This window comes from Phoca vitulina, unplaced genomic scaffold (genome assembly GCF_004348235.1).
Source record: "Phoca vitulina isolate PV1807 unplaced genomic scaffold, GSC_HSeal_1.0 scaffold8, whole genome shotgun sequence".
NCBI lineage: Eukaryota > Metazoa > Chordata > Mammalia > Carnivora > Phocidae > Phoca > Phoca vitulina.
In genome coordinates, this window is record NW_022589711.1 from 37,729,867 (window position 1) to 37,752,778 (window position 22,912).

The 22,912-nt window shown below is 33.6% G+C and overlaps 1 protein-coding gene across 11 annotated transcripts in view; it reads right to left on the bottom strand.

The window, feature by feature from the left end:
* Positions 1-22,912, bottom strand: part of ZBTB20 (zinc finger and BTB domain containing 20) — a 797,562-nt gene that overhangs the window by 661,511 nt on the left and 113,139 nt on the right. For 3 of the 11 annotated variants that reach the window (XM_032406599.1, XM_032406583.1, XM_032406582.1), the window contains exon 3: positions 313-406. The exons of the other annotated variants lie outside the window; for them this stretch is intronic. The gene's annotated coding sequence lies outside the window, so the exon portion shown is untranslated. The remainder of the gene's footprint in view (positions 1-312; positions 407-22,912) is intronic. 11 annotated transcript variants of the gene reach the window in all.

Consider the following 22,912-nt stretch of genomic DNA (forward strand, 5'->3'; position numbering starts at 1 on the left):
GAAGGAAGGAAGGAAGGAAGGAAGGAAGGAAGGAAGGAAGGAAGGAAAGAAAAAAGAAAAAGAAAGAAAGAGCTTTTTTATAGTTTGTACAGAAAAGTTTTCAGTTATAAATTTGTTCCATCTGATTTTTACTGAATTACTTCCTACATATAAATGCAATCAAGCAGATACCAGTAAGATACAAATATAAAAGGGCAAAATAAGGTCGAATGTTCAGAGTCCTGAAAATGGTTAAAGATCAGATAAACAGGAAAGAAAGCTGGGCAAGGGCAAACAGGAATATAGATGCAAAAATGCATAACAAGAAAGAACCTTGGTAACTGAGGCAGCTTTTCTTCATTAGATCCAGGGACTTTTAATGAAGTAATTGATTCCAATGCAGCCAAGCCGGGCTGGGAATGAAAACCTGGTTAAAATAGAAAAGTATATCTGGAATAAAATACCATCCTCAGCTCCTTTTGTGTCTAACTCATCCTACATACCATAATAAAACAAGTATTTGGAAATCATCTAGCTATTACCTTATTCCCTATACTGATTCCCAATCACTTACACTATCAAATCCAATGTGTTTGGTTTACAAAGTCCTCCATAATCTGGTTCCATTGTGTATCCTCTCTTCCAATTAATGCAGAAATTGTACCCTCCAATCCAATCAGATTAAACCAATATACATTGATTCAGCAAACATTTATTCAGGCCTATAATATGTTAAGGAGCATTCATGTAATTGAAATCTACATGGTCTTGGAGCCAAAGAATCAATGCTAATCTCCAATTTCTCCAAAACTCTATCTCAATGCTTTCCCTTCTCACTCTTCTCCTATACCTATCCAGATACCTATGCATGCTCTTCCTTTGGATTCAACAAAAATTGATTCAGATATAATCAGTTCAATTGCTCTCATTTTAGCTCAGGCACTTACATTTCAGTTTTGAAAATATGATCATTTAGATACCTAAAAATATACACAGAGGGCTAACCTTATGTGCCGTTCCCACTAACACTCTCACACAAACACAAAACATGGTGGATCTTAAATTAACACAACACACACACACACACACACAAACTCTTACTAGGATCCACATTTGTCTTCTTCTATTCCTTTATCAGGCCACACTTGTTGGGGGCTTTCGAACTTGTTCTTCTAAGGCTCTTCTCCCAGATCATTTCATGATGGCTTCCCCTTCTCATCATTTAATCTCAGCTCAAATGATACCTCATTACTCTTTATCCTGATACCCACACTTTCTGCCCCAAGTCACTCTTTATTCTACTACCAGCTTTCTTTTTGTCACAGGTTATCACTCTCTGCAATCATTTTGTTTATTTATTAACTCATTCACTGTCTATCTTCCTACGTTAGGGACCCTATCAGTTTAGCTACATATAATTCAGTGCCAAATTGCTTGCCCCTAGGCATTATGCCTGGCATACAGTAAGCACTCAAATATCTGAAAAATAAATACATACATACAAAAATGGTTATTAATATTCAATCCATAAGTATTTATCAAGCATTTACAGTGAATAAGATGATTATTTTTAAAGTTAAATCCCAGGCGGAGGAATGTTCTGCCCCTAACATAATTACATTTGGGAGAAAGATCCAAGATAAATTTGGTGACTCTTAGAGAGTTCTTTTTTTTTTTTTTTAAGATTTTATTTGTTTGAGAGAGAGAGAGAGAGCAAGGGAGAGAGCACAAATAGGGGGGAGGAGCAGAGAGAGAGGGAGAAGCAGACTCCCTACTTAGCGTGGAGCCCGATGCAGGGCTAGATCCCAAGACCCTGAGATCATGACCTGAGCTGAAGGCAGATGTCAGATGCTTAACTGACTGAGCCACCCAGGCGTCCCCACTTAGAGAGTTCTAAACAAAATAAATTGTCAGAGAATTAGACCTAACCTATCTTGATACTTAACACTAACATCATTGTTTTTCTCAACCACAGTTCCCTTCACATTCCCCCATTAAACCTATTGATACATCATCATCAACTTTTATAATGTCAAGAATGGTTGAATGAAACTGAATGAAGGCAGTGACAGTGTCACATATCTCATTTTGGATATTTATTGCTGAAATGGATGAGTCAGTACCCATGAAACATGGAAGAGTCAGGATACAACTAAGAGTAGTAACATGTACAGATTCACTGCCTCCTTCATACAGTGTACAAACATGCTCAGATTTGACAATTCTAAATGCTTCTAAAGGTTAAAAAAATCACTCATTTAAACTAGGATCAGAAAACTTTCTGTAAAAGGTCAAATGAGAAATATTTTAGGCTTTGTAGGTCATACATTTTCTGTCTCAATTACTCAACTGTGCTATCATCTCATGAAAGCAGCCATAGGCAATAAATTCACAAACAAATCAACGTGCCTATATTTCAATAAAACTTTACTTACAAAAACTGTAGGATCATCAGGGAAATGCAAAGCAAAACCAAATCACCTCACACCTGTTAGAATGGCTATTTTCAAAAAGACAAGAAATAAGAAGGGTTGGTGAGGATGTGGAGAAAAAGAAACCTTTGTTCACTGTTGGTAGGAATGTAAATTGGTGCAGCCACTATAGAAAACAATATAGAGGTTCCTCAAAAAATTAAAAATAGAATTACCATATGATCCAGCATTTCCACTTCTGAGTATACACCAAAGGAAATGAAATCCCTATCTCAATAAGATATTTGCACCCCCCCCCAATGTTCACTGTAGCATTATTTACAATAGCTAAGACATGGAAATAATGTAACTGTTGATAGATGGATGAATGCATTAAAAAAAAAAGTGACATGTATATACAATGGACTATTATTCAGCCATCAAAAAGAAGGAAATCCTGCTCTTTGCAACAACATGGATAGATCTTGAGGACATTATAAGCTAAGTGAAATGAGTCAGACAGAGAAAGACAAATACTGTCTAAGCTTACTTACATCTAACGGAATCTATGGAATCTTAAAAACAAATAAGCAAACAAACAAACAAAAAAACTGAACTCGTAGATACAAAGAACAGATTGGTAGTTGCCAGGGTGCAAGAGAGGGGTGGAGAAGGGGGTTGGGTTGTATGTGAAATGGGTGAAGGTGGTCTAAAGGTACTAACTTCTAGTCATAAAAGAAATAAGCCCTTGGGATGTAATGAACATCATGGTGACTGTAGTTAAAAATATTATACTGTAGGGTGCCTAGGTGGCTCAGTCGCTAAGTGTCTGCCTTCAGTTCAGGTCATGATCCCAGCGTCCTGGGGAGTCCCACATCAGGCTCTCTGCTCTGCCACTCCCCCTGCTTGTGTTCCTGCTCTCGCTATGTCTCTCTCTGTCAAATAAATAAAATCTTAAAAAAAAAATATTATACTGTATATTTGAAAGTGGCTAAGAGAGTAGATCTTAAAAGTTCTTACCACACACACAATATTATAACTATGTGTGGTGATGGATGTTAACTAGACTTATTGGTGGTGATCAAATCATGTTGTACACCTGAAACTAACATACTGTTATATATCAATTATATCTCAATTAAAAAAAACAGTAGGACAGATTTGTTGACTTCTGGTCTAAACTCATCAGTAAAGCCTAAAGAATGGAGAGATTTAGCAACAAAATTTAATTATAATGGGTATTATGAGGACTTGTATTAGAAGCTCTTTTTGTGAGATATACAAGTTGCTTTTACATGAATTATAATACTTTTTTGGGGGGATTGATGGGAATTACAGGGGACCCAAGCCCCTCAGGTCACCCTTTTCACTGCCACCTATTCCCACAATCAATTTAGGCATATTCTTGGCATTACATTTTGGCCTTATGTAGAATCATCATCTTTCCATAAATATCCAATCCATCATATTATTTGTATCCTAACATTAAAATTATTTTTGAAAAGCCACAATAAATACTTGGTTGAAGTTTAAAAAATACATTCCCTTTATCCATGCTAATTTTGCAATTCTATTTTAAACAACTATTAATTTTGTCAGGCATGATTTGTTTGTAATAAACTCATTTTGTTCATTGCTCATGATTCCTTTGTCTTCAAGATGTTTACTGATTCCTCTTCCAGTGTTTTATTGAAAATGTTGTCAGGCCATTTCAAGTTACATTTTCATTACATCTATTATAAGAATTGTTTCTTCCTCAAGTTTTTTTAGGTCTTCTAAATTTCTCAAGTAAAACACACCTTCATATATCCAAAGTACTAAATACCCTTTTACTTGATGATGATTGATAACTATTTTCAAAAGGCATTCTAAAACTCATTTTATGCTTCTCAAAATTATATTCCAACACCAAAATAGCTACACAATTAAACGAAAACTTGGTGTGTAAAGATTCTAAATGATAGTATGTTGATCCACATTGTCATGAGATAACATTTATTAATCAGTAGCACTATCATTTTCTATTTTCCACTTTACAGTTGTTATAATAAATTCTATTGCCAATCAGCTTTCATTAAGTTATCAGCCCTTCTATTTGCGATAACCAATACTCTACCTTTCTGCCATCCATTTCCACTTTATCTCTTCTGGCTACATAAATCTCTAGAGTTTATGGTGTCAAAATATTTTTTTAGCTTCAACCAGACATCTGTAAAAATGTGAAAGCTACAACATTTAAATGTAAAGTTTGCTCTTAAGTTACATCACACGTCACACAACCACAAATTTTCAAATAAAATGAGAAAATATAAGATTTTAGATAATATTATAAAAACTGCTTCAGTTGGATTCACAATTCAATAAATGAAAACACTTGAGAATTCTAGTAAAAGTAAACCTTGAGATAGTTGAAATATCCATTCTAAATAATGGGAACATTTAGGTAATTGTCTGTACAAAACAAGGATCAGACTTTTTGAGGTCATAAAAAGCTTGACCTTCCCAGGTCAGATGAATGCAGAAAGCTTACCACTAAATTACACAATAGGGATAAGATTGTTGAATCTATCTGCAAAATAACATTTTCAAAAGCTTCATAAAGTAACTGATTCATTAAAGATATAGCTGAAGATTCTTTCTCTTTTCTGATATGAAAGATCACAAAACATTGCAATATTTGCAAAAGAGGATGAAGTGCTCATGTCTCACTTGTGAGACATGAATACCTCCTTTATTACCTATGTTCTTGCTATGTATTGAGAATGTTGAAGAAAAGCAATTCCAAAAGAACACATGTTTGGTGATCCTGGGTTCCTGTTAATATCACATGATAGAATAGAAGCTTTCACATACAATCAGGATGATAGCTACTTGCTCTGTACTCAGAGAGACCAATTCTCCCCTACTGACATGAACACAACACAAATCACAAAGTACCAAAATTGAGTGTAAGTGCAAACCTCTCAACTTCACTCACGTATCAGCAAAAAGAAGCAGTTTAGCTACATAGGAAAAGAAGTCAGGTCCAAGGAGTTGAAGGGGAGGGCAGACTGGCATTGGGATAATTTATCTGCCTCTACTACAGTTCATCTGCCTCAGTGAAAAGAATTAAACCAACCTTGCCAAAGATTTGTCTTGTTTAACTACAAGCTGTCTTATTGTATTCTCACCCACTTCCCATCCCCTCCCTAGCTCTCCTCTTCTCCTCAACTATTGTTTTCTTTGGAACAGTCTCTCTCCCCACTTAAACCCTTTAACCTCTCTCTTTTTCTCCCTCTTGCTCCCTCCCACCACACACACACACACACACACAGAAATACACACTGCATGATGTGAACTGTTAGCTTAAAGGATATTTTCTTTGGAAAAAATCACATATGATTATTGATATGACAGCACAGAAGGATGTCATCCAGTGAAGAAATAGGGCAACATGATCCAAATCAAGTGCTAGATACATTAGTGTACTTACTATGCATCTTCTGTAAGGGGATTACCATGCTATAAACAAACTTGACAAAGATTCACATAAAGATCCTAACGGACCTATCAGAAGTAAAGTCGGGCTACTATGAAATGCTATTAACTGCAGTAAATATTCTACTAATGTGATTGTATGTCTCTTTCACTTCAAATACACAGATATTTAGGATAATTTAGGATAATTAAAAACTGAGCCAAGTTAGAATAAAAGATAGAAAGGAACATCTCTGAGTGTCAGAAAAAAAGAACTCAAAGCCAGAGCTAAGGGGGGAGGAGAGGGGAAAGCCTTGTTGGACCCTAGGGCATCATATTCACATATACCCAGATATTTAGGATGATATATGGAATATTAACACCAATGTGTGGACAACAGACAGGACCTAAAGCCAAAGAGAGGCATGGAGGAACAACTGAGACATGCTTAATAATGGATGCCCAATCCATCAGATTAGGAGTAGAAAAAAATCTACAAACTAGCATGGAGAAGCAGTAAAAAACACTTGAATTCCTCATAGGGCTCTAGGTGGTAAAAAGTCACATGAAAGAAATGTGAAACCCAGATATGTTCCATGGGCACCTTAGGAATCAGCATTTACACTCTATTTTTAGAACATAAAATCAAAGCTTAAAAATTAACACAAAAAGAATCTGGATTTCTTTAGACTCTTATGGACACAGATCTAGGGTCACAGGATAGAAGGGAATGCTAAAACACTTTGCAAGGAGCTACAGAACTCTCATGTGACAACCTCCTTCAACTAAAAAGAAGATCACCATAATATCAGAAACAGCTCTTCTTGTTAATTCAGTCAACAGCTGTATATTAAATGCCTGTTGAAGGCAAGGATGATTTTAGACCCAGAAGATACAGTAGTGAATAGAACATCATTCCTGTCTTTATCAAGTTTATGTTCTAGTAAGGGAGACAATGAATATAAAATATGAAATATAAGGTCCTGTACTGATAAATGCCAAAAATAAAAAGCAGGATAAGGGAAAAGAGAGCAAAGTTCTGAAGAAGCAGGTATTTTAGATAGAATGCTGACAAAAATGCATTCTAACATGACACTCCGGCAGAACTTTGCAGAAAGTAAAAGAGTGAATCATGACGCAGAAGATACTTCCGGAGATGAGGCAAAAAAAATTAGTAGTAGATGTGTAGAAACATTTCCCCTCGAGGATTGCATATTCTTGCCAAACTAACATGTAGTATTTATAAAATTCAACAATTACTGATCCATAAAAGAAGTTTCAACAAACACCAAAGAATTCACATCATACAAAGCATGTTATCTGACCACAGTCCAGTAATACCAGGAATTAAGGCCAAAAAGCCAGTTTAAAAATCCCTATATATTTGGAAACTAAAAAACACATTTATAAATATTCTATGAGTCAAAAAATCATAATGAAAATATTAAATATTTAAAACTAAACAACAATAAAGACACTACATATCAAAACCTGTGGGATGCAGCTAAAGTGGTACTTAGTAGAAAATCTATGACTTTAAATGCATATATTACATGTTAAAAAGTTGTAAAATTAATTAGTTAAGGATCTAACTTACCAAGTTAAAAAATAATAGCAGAATAAAACCAAATAAAGAAGGAAATAAATAATAAAGATTGTAACAAAAATTAATGACACAGAACTTATATACAATAAAGAGTGAAAATGGGTTCTTTAAAAAGCCAAAACTGGTTCTTTAAAAAAATAGTAAAATATTGGTTTAAACCATGTGAAATTGTCAAAATTCAACCTAATAATAAAATCTATACTGATCAAAATATTATTAATCATTAAATATTAAGCAAGAAAAAGGCACTAATTAAACTTTAGGAATGAACAGAATGTATCTCTAAAGATAAAGGAAACATTAAAATATTATGAGAGAATATACTAAACAAGGAAAGGGCAATCAACTTACAAACTGAAATCAAATGGGCAATTTCCGAGAAAAGTGCAACATAACAAAATCAATACAGTAAGAAAATAGAAAGCCTGAGTAAGTTTATGATCAATAATTGATAGCAAAATTGATACAAAAAAAGAGAACACAAGAAAGGAAACGTATATGCTAATCTCACTTAAGAACTTAGATGAAAAAATTCTAAAGGAAATAGCAAACTAAATGTGCAAAATGCATGTGCATTTGTGTACATATACACATAAATACATAACAATTATCTTATAGAATATTTATCCCAGGAATGTAAGAATTGTCCAACATCAGAAAATACGAATACAAAAACACTAATTCAAAAAGATACATGCACTTCTGTATTCACTGCAGCATTATTTACAATAGCCAATATATGGAAAGAACCTAAGTGTTCATCAATGGAGGAATGGATAAAGATGTGGTGTATATACACAATGGAATACTACTTTGCCATAAAAAAGAAGGAAATCTTGCCATTTGTGACAACACAGATAGACCTGGAGGGTATTATACTAAGTAAAATAAGTCAGATGGAGAAAGACAAATACCATATGATTTCAACTTATATGCAGAATCTACAAAACAAAACAAACAAAACAAAACAGAAGTTTATAATACAGAGAACAGATTGGTGGCTATCAGAGGGGAAGGGGTTGTGCAAAATGGGTCAAGGGGCTCAATTTTATGGTGATGGGTAGTAACTAGACTTATCATGGTGATTACTTTGGAGTGTATATAGATATCAAATTATAATGTTGTATACCTGAAACTTATATAATCTTATATACCAATTTTACCTCAATAAAAAAGAAAATATATTTAGTGATACACACCATATTCAGAGATTAAATGAGAAAAACCATCATTCTCTCAATATAAACAAACAAAAAAACTCCAAACATTATAAACATGGATAAAAGACATGAAATAGACTAAAAGAAGATATTTGCAACATATATAACCAGTGAAGCATTTCTATTCAGAATATATAACAAGCTGCAACAAATCAATAAAGAAATAAGCATTATAACTTTAAAAACTGCTGAGAGAATAAAATTGGAAAAATCAGAGAAAACAACACCTGATTGGCCCATAATAATATGAAGAGAAGCTCAACTCTATAAGATAAAATTAAAGTAGCAAATAGATACACTACTCCTATCTTCTTATCAAAAGTTTAAAAGTCTATCAATATCTATTATTGGAAAAAGTATGGAGAAAGGGGAACTCAGAAAACTTTGGAGACTAATTTTCCATTACCTTGTAAAGTTAAAAATGTATATTCTCTAAACCCAGCAATTCAAATACAGAAATTCTCTCACATTTACACAAGGAGATATTTACAAAGATATTTACTGTGAAATTGACTGTAATAGAAAAATAAAAAAGAAGAAAGAAAAAAGGAAAGAAGGAAGGAGGAAAATGAAGAAAAGAGTGAAGTGAGAGGAATGAAGGGGATGGGAAGGGAAGAGAAGAAATGCTTAAATGTGCATCAGCAGGAAATAAATAGATAAACTGTGGCTCAGTCACACAATGGAATAACACACAGCACTATATACAGCAGCTAAAATGCCTTGGGTCCATATGTACCAAAACAGATAATCATGAACATAATGTTAAGTGAAACCAAAATATGTTGCAGAATGACCCAGTGTTTCTTAGTTCACAAGAGCCCTCAGTGTCTCATTATTATTTTTTAACAGAGCCCTTAGTGTCCTAGTAATGTTTTCTCAGCAAACTTAGCCTAAAAATATACCTAACAGAACCATTTATTTTGTAGTTTAGTTCTAAACAGCTCAATAAGTATTTATGTTCCAGACACTTAGTGGTCATACAAAAAAATAATAAACACAAATTGCAAGGAAAATATTATTTTAATTCAATGCTTACATAACCATCCTTAAATTAGTTATTATTGGGATGTGTGTGCCTGTTGAGCGCTTCACAACTTCTCAAACCTTGAAATCAGATTGGACACTGCCACCTTTTTTCCCTGTTGTGTACTGATTTTCACACAATCTTCACACTGCTTTCTATGACAGCACTTACCAAAAAACCAGCTTCTCAAAGACAACGCTATCAAGAAGAATGTGCTGAAATTAAAATGTTGAAATTGTGAACTACCTCAAGCACTATAGTGGCTGATGTGGTGTCTGAAAGATGTTGAATACTGCAATGTTTCTCTTGAAATTTTAAAATATCTCACAGCACACCTGTAAGTTCACTGTGGCACTCTGGGAGCACCTTGGTATCTAGATTGGAAACCATGAGGTATGATGTATGTAAATGTTTTTCGGTATCCAAAACTACTCTAAATTTTCATGGGTTCACACAGGCAAAATTACAATATAAAAATAGTAAAAAATATGGACTGAAAGCATATATATTAACCTCAGGAGATGAGTTGCCTCTGGGTACAAAAATGGGGAAATGTAAACAGGAGGGGATTTCAACTATTTCTGTAATGATTAATTTCTGTAAAAATTTTCTTAAGCAAATATGGTAAATGCTAACATTTTTTAAATGAGTGATGGTATTTGGTATTTATATTAATTCTGTGCTTTATTATATTTTTTAAATAGTTCATAAAAGAAAATAAGAAATGACAAGCATTGTTAAGTTTTCAAAGACTTTATATAGGCAGCTACTTTTTGCATACCATTCTAAATCCCAGGACATCTGGTTACTGTTAGACCTGCTTTTCCACAGTTTCCATTTAGAATCATTAAACTATCCACTGGTAGTAGTCTAACATTTAAAGAAAAAAAAAAATCAGTGCAAAGGCCTCTATTTCCTAAGCTTCACCCTAGGTCACAAATGTTGTTTTTATTTAATAACTTTGGGAAAACTCTCAGCAGAAATGGGATATAAGCATTTTTTATCCTCTTCCTTCAAAATATAATTATTTGCTCGTTTTCCTTACTGTAGATAATGTCACATGTGATAGAAATATAACACTTACTCATTTAGTACTATCACAAACCCCACAGATGTCTGACCTATTGCAAGATATACACCTATTCCCAACCTTAGTTTTAATCTGCTTATTTTTCAGGATACTAGCAAATTCAGAAGTGCAACTGTAGTGAATTAACTGAGGCTTTATGGTTATGTTGGGTGTACATTAAGTTTTTCTTAGTTGCAATTCCCCACATTCATCTTCCCTTTGCCTACTCCCAGCCCCAATATTTTTTTTTTAATTATTAGTACTCCTTAGAAGCAGGAAACTACAGATATTGTGGGAGTGTTGGGAATGTTGACAGATTTCAGAATTTCTGTGTATCAATCAAGGCCTTATGACCAATAACATCAGCTATAAAAGACAGCAATTATCCCATGTACACTAGCCAGACCACACAGCCTGTGTCTTACTCTAGACAGTCCACTTTGATAAGGACATGGTCATATCAAAAAGCCTATAAAGAAAAACGTGGAGGGATGCTGGGTGTAGCTCAGTCCATTAAGCGTCTGCCTTCAGCTCAGGTCATGATCCCAGGGTCCTGGGATCGAGCCCCACTTCGGGGTCCCTGCTCAGCGGGGAGCCTGCTTCTCCCTCTGCCTGCCACTCCCCCTGCTTGTGTGCGTTCTCTCTCTCTGACAAATAAATAAAATCTTTAAAAAAAAAAAAAAAAAAAAGGAAAGAAAAACATGGAGAATGGTGAGAAGTCCTGAAATAGTGGGGGCAGTTGAAACAATTAGGGAGAGTTGGCTTGAAAAAGAGAAGACAGAGAGAGAAATCTCCAGCATCAACATATTCTTGATAGAGTATTATGTAGGTAGAGGAGCAGTTAGTTATAAAATCACTGGAATATTATACCCTGGATCTCCAGGAATGACTGCTGGGACAACACTGCGGAATCTTCAGGGTGGTGAAAATGTTCTAGAATTAGATTGTGGCGATGTTTACACAACTTTCTGAACATACTAAAAGCCACCAAATTGAACACTTTAAATGGGTGAAATTTTACGATATGTGAATTGTATGTTAATGTTTCAAAAAGGTATCTATTAAACTTAGTAATATAGATAGTATAATCAAAAGAATAAGTGAGAAGTCAAGAAACAAAAACAATAAAAACAATGGTCTCAAAATGGGAGAAAAGAAATAGGGTAACAGCTCTTCTTTCAATACTAGCAAAAAAACCACAGGAACCTATGTTCCAAAATATTACCAGTGTTGTAGAATTCTGAAAAAAAAAAAAAAGTACTCTTCAGTGTTTTCCAGGTTTGTTAAAATGAGTACTTTTATTTTTCTTTAAATAAAGTATTTCAAGATAAATTACTTTTAAGAAAAAGTTAGAACTACTCTTTTTATTTCCAATAGAATACATGAATATAATGTGGTTGGAAATACACCATGCCATATTTGATATACATTCCAGAATAACATTCAAATATGAAAATGAAAATATAAGACTGTGACCAATAGCAGTATTATGAATGTACTATGGGAGGCTGCTTCTTTTCTAGTCACATATAAAATAGAACATTCAGGAACCATGTGAAAGCAAAGAGTAACTGAGCGTATTTATACTACTTTAGGGATTTTTTTAAGAGAAAGCAAGAGTCAGGCATTAAAAGTATACAAGATTTGGGGCGCCTGGGTGGCTCAGTCGTTAAGCGTCTGCCTTCAGCTCAGGTCATGATCCCAGGGTCCTGGGATCGAGCCCCACATCAGGCTCCCTGCACTGCCGGAAGCCTGCTTCTCCCTCTCCCACTCCCCCTTGCTTGTGTTCTCTCTCTCGCCATGTCTCTGTCAAATAAATAAATAAAATCTTTAAAAAAAAAAGTATATAAGATTTAACTGCTTTTTTATATACCATGGATTAACTATTGAAATTTGAAAGTAAAATCACAAAAATATTTACATTAGCCCCAAAATATTAAATAAATTCCTAGGTATAAATCTAACAAAATATGTACAAGATCCATATGAGCAAAACTACAAAATTTGGATGAAAGGAATCAAAGAACAAAATAAATGAAGAGATATTCCATGTTCATGGATAGGAAGACTCAATACTGTCAAGATGTCAGTTCTTTCAACTTGATCTTTTGATTCAATGCAATCTCAATTAAAATTCCAGCAAGTTATTCTGTAAATATCAACAAACTAATTCTATGGAGGGGCAAAAGACCCAACTTAAATACTGAAGAACAAAGTCAGGACCGACACTACCTGACATCAAACGGTCTATAAAGCTACAGTAATCAAGACAACACGGTACTGGTGAAAAAACAGACAAATAGATCAATGGAACAAAATAGACAGAAATAGACCTACATAAATATATTAAATTGATCTTTGACAAAAAAGCAAAGGCAATATACTACAGCAAAAATAGTCTTTTCAACAAATAATGCTGGAAAAACTGATATCCACATGCATAAATAAATAAATAAATCTAGACACTAACATTATGCCTGTCAAAAAACTCTCAAAATGGATCACTGACCTATATGTAAAATACAAAACTATAAAACTTCTAGAAGATAACATAGGAGAAAATCTAGGTGATGTTGAGCTTGGGAATTAATGTTTAGATATAACACCAAAAGCATGATCCATGAAAGAAATAATTGATAAACTGGACATCCATTAAAATTTCAAACTTCCATTCTGTGAAAGACAGGTCATAGACTAAAAGAAAATACTTGCAAATCACATTTCTGATAAAGGACTGGTACCCAAAATATACAAAGAACTCTTTAAAACTCAACAATAAGAAAAACAACTCAGTTTAAAAATTGGCAAAAGATCTGAACAAACACCTAACCAAAGAAAATAGACAGATGGCAAATAAGCACGTGAAAAGAGGCCCAACGTCCTATGTCATCAGAGAACTACAAATGAAAACAACAATGAGGTAACACTACACACCCATTAGAATGACTAAAATCCAAAACAACTAACAACACCAAATGCTACCGAGGATGTGAAGCAAGGAGGACTCTCATTCATTGCTGGTGGGAACGCAAAATAGTATAGCCACTTTGGAATACAGTTTGGCAATTTGTTCCAAAGTTAAACATAGTGTTACCATATGATCCAGCAATAATGCTTTTTGGTGTGTGCCCAAATTAGTTGAAACTTATGTCCACATAAAACCTGCACATAAATGTTTATACAGATTTATTTATAACTGCCAAACATTGGAACCAACCAAGGTATCTTCCTTTTAACAGCTGAATGGGTAAACAAACTATAGTGCATCCATACAATGGCCTATTATTTTGCACTAAAAAGAAATGAGCTATCAAGCCACAAAAAGATATGGAGAAATCTTAAATACGTACTGCTAAATGAAAGAAGCCAGTCTGAAAAGGCTATATACTGTATGACTGCAAGTGTATGACATTCTGAAAGGTAAAACTCTAGAGACTATAAAGGTTAACAAGGGTTTGGAGGCATGGAAAGGAGGACTATAGGGGAGATGGATAAATAGGTGGAGCACAGAGAATTTTTAACTCAGTGAAACTATTCTGTATGATACTATAATGGTGGACACATGACATTATGTATTTGTCAAAACCCATAGAACAATACAACACAGAGTGAACACTAATGTAAATTATGTACTTTAGTTAGTAATAATGTATCCATATTGGTTTATCAATTGTAACAAATATACTATGCCAATGCATTAGGCCATTTAATAATAGAGAAACTGGGGTGGGGGGTGGAAGGCAAGTGAGTATCTGGGAACTCTGTACATTCTACAGAGTTTTTTTGTAAACCTAAAATTGCTCTAAAAATAAAGTCTATTAATTAAAAAGAAAATTTAAACCACATATTTCTAAAATTAAGAACAGGAAAAGATTTATAGTTTGATCTTAACATATATATTTCAATTTTAACATATATATTTCAATTCCTTATGACAGACAATCAAGATGGAAAGGAGAATATGAGAAAGGAATGGAAAAGATAGGGAAGATAAGACAAAGATAAAAAGGAAAGGAAGGAGACACAGAGTAAGAGAAAGACACAGACAAGACCACTAAGAAAATTATAGGGCACAACACAGAAGGATGAAACAAAAGACTGAGTGTGAGATTCAAATGAATTAAATCGAGGCAAATCCTATAGTGCTGGTAAAGTTGAAAATAGTACAGTATTTACTATGACTAGAAAATAAAAATTTCATTTTTTGAAACACATAAATCGTGCTCTACAATTGAAAGAGTTACTTCTTTCTAGAATGTCCTTTCTTCCATTCCCACCTGCGAAGGTTTCCATCTGTGTCCTTCTAGGTTCAATTTAACTGTCATGCCCCAGTTAAAACGAATCCCTCCCTCTCCCGTATTTATGTAGTGCTTTGTCACTCCAAGAGAATACTTACATTGTGGACGTCCATTAAAATTTCAAACTTCTGTTCTGTGAAAGACAGGTCATAGACTAAAAGGTATTTGGAAGGGTATTCCCCTCTCTCCCTATTTTTTATTTGCATTTTTGCCTCAGTGCCTACTATACTGTTTTGCATAACATACATGCTCAATAAATATTTACTGCACTGAACTGAAGACACATATCAGGTATCCAAAAATCAAAGACTTAAATATCTTCTGTTGGAGTGGAGGTAATACCTTTATTCCATAATTCTACCATTCTCAAAGCACTGTAAGTTATATCTCTTTTGAAATTGCCTTTAGAGACTACACAAAGTCACACAAGATAAATGGCTTTATAAATTCTATAGTTTTTTTTTAATGCCCTTGTTGATCATGCAAAACAGTAGTCCTAGAATTCTAAGAGTACTGGGAATGCAGTGGACATGACAAAGGGCACTCAATTGGAGTAGGTTGTAGAGTTGGAGGTGAGGAAATGATAAGGGATTTACAAAACTGTACCAGTCAGAATAGGCCTGGTTTTGCTATGGCAATAAACTTGGCTCTATTCAGTAAACATGGTTCTAAATTATTCTTGACTATTTCTAAAAATCAAATGAAAATATTCAAAATGATATGTTGTTGGCTCTACAGGCAATTCCAACACATTAGAATGTTTAGAGCAGTGATAGACACTGGGGAGGGTATGTGCTCTGGTAAGCGCTGTGAATTGTGCAAGACTGTTGAATCTCAGATCTGTACCTCTGAAACAAATAATGCAATATATGTTAAGAAAAAAAAAAAAAGAAGAAGAAGATAGCAGGAGGGGAAGAATGAAGGGGGGAAAATCGGAGGGGGAGACGAACCACGAGAGACTATGGACTCTGAAAAACAAACTGAGGGTTCTAGAGGGGAGGGGTGTGGGAGGATGGGTTAGCCTGGTGATGGGTATTAAAGAGGGCACGTTCTGCATGGAGCACTGGGTGTTATGCACAAACAATAAATCATGGAACACTACATCTAAAACTAATGATGTAATGTATGGTGATTAACATAACAATAAAAAAAATTTTTTAAAAAAAAGAATGTTTAGAGCAATGGCCGTACCATTTAAATGAAGAAATATCTCCGAAGGTGACTACTTTGCAAAGAATAATACTAATTTGGATGCATAAATTTCCATTACATAATAGACTGTTGTATTTGTTTAAAAAAATAGGAATTTTAGACTATGGAGTTGATTCTTTTTATATGTTAAATAAGTGTAAATCAAATTTTATAAAGAAATTATACTTTTAAAATATTTTGCGAACCATAATTCCATAAACACCACGCCATAAACCACCATTCCTTAATTTATCTCTTTTTGCAAATGCTAACTTTTCATAAATTAGGTTTGTAAAAATGGAGATCACCTGAATTATTATGTGGAAAGATTCTAATCTTTTGGATAAATGTCTCTTACCTTTTATTCAAAATATTTTGAATACTGTCTTAAAGGCCAAAATACTGCCACTATCTAGAAAAAAAATTTCAAAATGCAGTGAGTTCCTAAAATCGTTATACTGATGTGTAAATTGAATATTTATTTTAATCTGAAAGTCTAGTCATGTTTAAAATGTCTCTTCTCAGTTTTTTTTTTTTTTTAATGAGGACAAGGACAACATTCTTTGGAAATATGTGAAGTATTTAACATAATACTCAGTTTAACAAAGACACAAACATTTTAATTGTAAGAATATACCTTTTTTAAGTGATGGTGACTTTTCTGAGTATGGAGGAGAGTAAACTGAATTGTAAAAGTAGAACTTAGTGATGACAGAACAGAATGATGGCATTATCCTTTTTACAGGCCTCCTCAGTTTGTACAGCAGAACACATGCAAATATGTTATTTTTAACAGGGTTCATGTTTGCATTCATTACACAAAAAGTTTTCAACAAATTTTCACAATACAAGACATCATTGAAAAGAGCAGCTTCATTCCACAGAAACTTCATTTAGTAATATTTTTAGTGTTACATAATTATAGGTTTTAATAAACTGTATGTGTGTAAACATATATGCTATACATATAAAATATTGGAAAATATATATCCTGTCCCCATCTTTATAGTAAGCTGTTAGAAAATAATAGTGCTCTTTCAGTAAATAAGGTTGCTTTTGTCTTTGTTTCTAAACTTCATAGGTTTAAACCTCTTTTCAAAGAGAAATCAGAACGATTATATCTAAAGTTCAAACATGAAGTTCTTTATACTCATGCAAGCTATTATCCAGGAAAAGAACATTTAAAGATTTCCCCTAAAAATACCATACATTATAAATGGCATTCCAAATATATGAAGGAAGAATCAAGTAACACACAAAATGTAACGTTGACTTTTGTCATCAGATAAAAATTGCCCCATTAAAGTACTAATTCTAGAAATAACTAAGAGATGAAAAACCTGCAGTCCATGACTGCATCCTGTCCTTTACTGAATCTAACAGCCTGCAAATATTTAAATTAACGAAGAGTTCTACAACCAATAGGACATCCAACCATACAAAGTTATGCTGCAGCAATAATGTTCTGCCTCATTCTGGTATTAAAAGAAGTTTCCCTTTAATAGAAGGAAAGTCTTTCATTTGTAATAAAACTATTTGATGTAAAATTAATAAATCCACCTAAAACAAATATTTCAACAAATGTTTTAAAAGACTTACTATATGAGCATAAATGGAAAAGATTATGGCATATGCTTTCATATAAAAAAAGTATATAAGTGCAATATATGTTCATTTAAAGAAAGAGGTGAATCAATGTGAAGAAGCAGAACAGATTTATGTATAAGGCAGGAGAGAGAATATAATGAGTACAGTACAATGAAGTCTCTACATTTCATCTTTTCTTCATCACCCTTAAAAAAGACAATTAAATGTTTTAAAAAGAAAAATGAGAGAAAAATATTTCTTCGTTGAGCTGCTTTTAAGATTCCTTTACTCAAAGTTAAAGACTGTGGCTGCCACCAACTAGTCAGGTCATTAATTTATCTAAATCTGTCTAGACCTCACTACAGTGTTTCTCATTATGTGTCTCCGAATTCATTATCATTTGCAAAGATCTGAAACCTTTGTCACCGAAACCACTTTCATGGGATTTAACAAAACATTTTGAAGGGTTTTTAAAATACGGAGGCTAAATTGACTATGTTGATTGACTATTATTGGTATTATTTTTGGTACTCCATAGATGCAGCATAACCATGCTCACACACATCTCAATTTTAAAATGTAATTTGTCTTTCCTGTATATGCCATAAAACACGACCGGCCATACATATATTACGTAAGACTCTGGGTGCTTCAGGTGGCTGAAGACATTTGGCTTCCAGCCTTTTATTTCAAAATACATTTGCGAAAGTGCAACTAATCCTAGCGTGGAGGTGTGTTCCCCCGGAACGCCTTACCCGTCAACTGACAGGGAAAACCAAATACCTCATTTCCAGTCATGTTGCCTGCTTCCTGCACACACAATTTTAAAATCCTTTTTCAGCTGGACTGCCTGCATCAACATCCCCTGAATTTTTGTTGTTCCTATTTTTGTTGAGACATTTTATTTCTTCTCTAATTACTTCTAGCTCCTCCCCACATTTTTCTTTTATTTGCTCAGTTTTTCCTTCTACTGCTTCAGTACCACCTCTTCAGAGCTCTCTGTCTGACCAGAATTTTCTTTGCAGTTTTATATAACCACATGGACTCTTCCTGTCGCTTTTGGAAGCCTGGACTTTAGTAGGAAGAGACTTTGTTCTATAAATGTTCCTCAAACATCTTCCACCTGCATTCAGTATATAACCAGACTTTATTTCGCATTCCTCCAAATTCCCTTTCCGCCCTCAGTCCATTAATTTTGTAATATAACTTTTATATGAAACAAATGTTCCTAGGCACACTGAAGACTAAAAGAATGAATAAGGTACTCAGATATCCTCTAATTTTCCATGGGTCTAATGTTAACATTGAGACCATTTCAATTTCTGTTAAATCTGTAACTTGTTTTTATTGTATGTACAGCATGAATATTTGCTGCTTAAAAACTAAAAAGCAGATTGAGTATGCACTAAGTGCCTCAGGGCACCCCATAGTAGATACCTCTGTTCACTAAATCCCAGACAATTCTCAGCCTTCACTTTGTTTAAAATACAGTAATTTCTTTTGGTGAATCATGATTCTCTTTTATTTCTAATACAACCTCTGAATATGATCATTAACAATTCATCAACAAATTATCTAGGTTCAAAATTAATCCATCTCAAATTGTTTTCTCTGTCAAGAAGAAGGACAGATTTAAACTGCTATCTAAAAGACAGATAGGTAACTAAAGCATTGGGAAAAAATAGATTTTTCTTTCCTTATGGCAGTACTTACAAAGTATTTAGTAATAAGTGAGTAAACAGCGAAGGTCCAAACTATAATTTGACCTCAGCTCAAAGGACAAAAATCACACAATCTGGAGGGGAGAAAAGTTAACACCATACTAAAATTGTCAAGCAACTTTTAAACTAGATCAATTGCCTTCATAATATTCTCAGAACAAAATGTTCTCTAAGAGCAGATCTGATATGAAGAGCCAAAAAATGGAAAACATTCACTACCAATTTATTGCAGTCACCCATAAACTATTACAAGAACATTATGTATTGGGGTTCAAGCCAGCAAGCTATTAAAGTGGACTGCCCTGGTGTCTTTTCATTTTATTTTAATGCTACCAAAGCATTAATAAGTCCTCAGGGAATTGTAGTTATGTTGAAACAGTCTTATCATGTAATCAATTTTTCAAATATTCCAAGACTTTAAAGTTGAGCTTTGTTTCTTTTGTTTCTTGTTGGTCAATGTCATTCTACCTTCACAAATTCCATCATGATTTTTTGTTTGTCTGCTCCAAGTCATGCTTTCATTTTGGAAATATATCAATCTAAATGGTGCTAATTGCCATAACTAATGAGTGCCAAGACATCTAGCACCCTTGGCCCCATTGCCACTTTATGTGCTTCTCCTCATGTAGAGATCAAAGAACAAAGGATGGTAAGAATCATCTTCAAAAAAATAAGAAGATGCCACATACACACCTTTTTTGGTTTGTTTGTTTGCTTGTGTTAAACTTTGATTGAGGGCATAAATAATCCTGCTAAGATTACTTTCCTTTATAGTCCCTGGTTAATTTTAACTTGTTAAAAATTTTCTAACTTAATTTTTTTTTCTTATTTAAAGGATTGTAATGATACTCTAGCAGGACATAATTAACCCAATGATCTAATCCTTTAACTCACTCTTCACTGTTTTCCCTTGGTGGCATAAATTCCAGGCAACTAAGGCATCTTTTAGTAATAATGGAAAACATTACTGCTTATAAACTTCCTACAAAATAAGACATCTCTGTAACTTTCATGGATACAAATCAGCAATGATTCAATTTGTAATTGAAACTGTAAGAGAAAAAAAAGCTTTTGGCATAAAAAAAACTTTAGGCACTTTTATTTTTGGAAAAAGTCATTGAAATATGAATCCTAATGAGCTAGATATTTCTTGCCAGTACAAAACTAAGCACAACTTACTAGCATTACCTAGAAGTAAATATTAATACATTTTTATTATTTAATGTTTATGTGCATATGTGTGTGGAAATATACATATCTATCTCAATTAGGCTGTAAGATGCACAAGCCATGCTTCCTTTTATCACATTGTGTCTCCAAATTCCAGCAGAGTGCTTATAACATAGAATTTACTCAACATATATTTGTTGAAGCAGTTATAAGTAGGTAATAATACACATGCAATAGTGCACAATTTAAAATTTTAAAATCCTTAATATAAAAGAAATCCCAGGGAAACAGTGATAACATACTTCCTCAGTAGGTAGTTCAATTTACACCTCTCTGTGACAGCTTATTGTTGTCTTTTTCTTGGCCTACTGCAATGAAGATTGCCATCTTAAGCTATTAATTTATACCATAAACTATTCTTGAAAATATTTATTGGCAATTCAGTCCAAAAAGCTTTATCAACCCTATCATACAGTAATGAAACAGTATGTTTCTTTATCTGTGCACAAACCATACCTTATTTTTACCTCATACTGCTTATCTTAATTAGCAGATCTAGAATATCCCTGTTTAATGTTTCTTGTATAACTCTCTTATGTAATTAGTCACATTCCAATCAAACCTACATTAAAATAATAAGCAATGATTTCTACCTGCAATAGCGTATAGGGCATCTGAGACCTATCACACAGCAGGTAAATAAACATAGCTCTAGCTAAACTTCTCCCTACTCCTTCCATGTTGTGCCCTTCATAAAAGAACTACCAGATGTGATGTCATTAAAACAGCCAATAAGGTTTTAGTGAAGTTCTTTCCACAGGCTCTTATAAGTGACGGCAACTTTATAAATTTATAAGGGAGATCATACAATGAAGAGCTAGTTGTTGTTTTTTATTGTCTTGTTTTGTTTTGTTTTGTTTCACCAGACTCCTTGACATGCTTACACCAATGTTTTAATGAGAAATGTTTTAAACCTCAAATGAAAAACAAAAATTAAACAGAAACAACAAAACAAAAAAGACTGAGAAACATTCTTTGATAAACAGACACTTTGAACTTTAGAGCCACCTCTCAAAGTTAAACACTAGACTATAAGCTCCATGAGAGCACTATCTTGGTTCATTGCAATAATTGCATTACCTAGGAAACTCTATGACGCACAGTAAAACCTCAATAAATATTTATTAAAATGAATTAATCTGTATACATACTTTAATGACAAAAATACAACAGACCAGGGCCTAAAGTAGGCAAGTAGTTTGAAACTGCAAATGCTCTCTGTTCCTCTACTTTTTGTGTATTCTCTCTCATTAGACAAATTCATAAAATAGGCTATAGATGAATTGGAGTAGTAATCTAACTTAAAGCCAACAAAGAGATTTTCCCTAGAAACCTCTTTTAAGGATTAAGAAAAAACTTTAAAAACTATATCTGAGAAACAAACTGAGGGTTCTAGAGGGTAGGGGGGTAGGAGGGATGGGTTAGCCTGGTAATGGGTATTAAAGAGGGCACATACTGATTGGAGCACTGGGTGTTATACGCAAACAATGAATCATGGAACACTACATCAAAAACTAATGATGTAATATGGTGATTAACATAACATAATAAAAAAAAAGTAAAAAAAAACTATATCTAAAATGCTAACATGTTTACGAATGAATTTCTATGACATCTGGATTTGCTTCAAAATAATTGGGGGGTAGATGTTGTTTGTTGGCCTCTTACTGATAATTATTGAAGCTATGTGATGTACACATAGTGATTTATTATATCATTCTTTTGTGTACATTTGAGATTTTTCATAATAAATCTTTTTTTAAAAAAGTGAGAATACACACATTATGTATTTTATTATCTTCAAAATAAAATAAATTGAATTTGGAGGCTTCCGACATTTTCTCAGCTCCCCCAAAGAAAATAGTTGTCAGCAATAATTAATAAAAGGAAGGGACACAACTTCCTTCCTTAATTGTAGAAAAGTGGTAGCCAAGAAAAGAGAGACAACTAATACACCTCCTAATTTGCAACATTCTCTTATATCAGAAATAGTTTGAAAAAATTGAGTGGATAAAATCCTAACCAAAACTTTACTAATACTCCCCAGTTTGGAGAAACACTTAATGAGAAGTGTGAAAACCTTATTATGGGAGTACAGGTATTTGAGAGAGAGAGAGAGA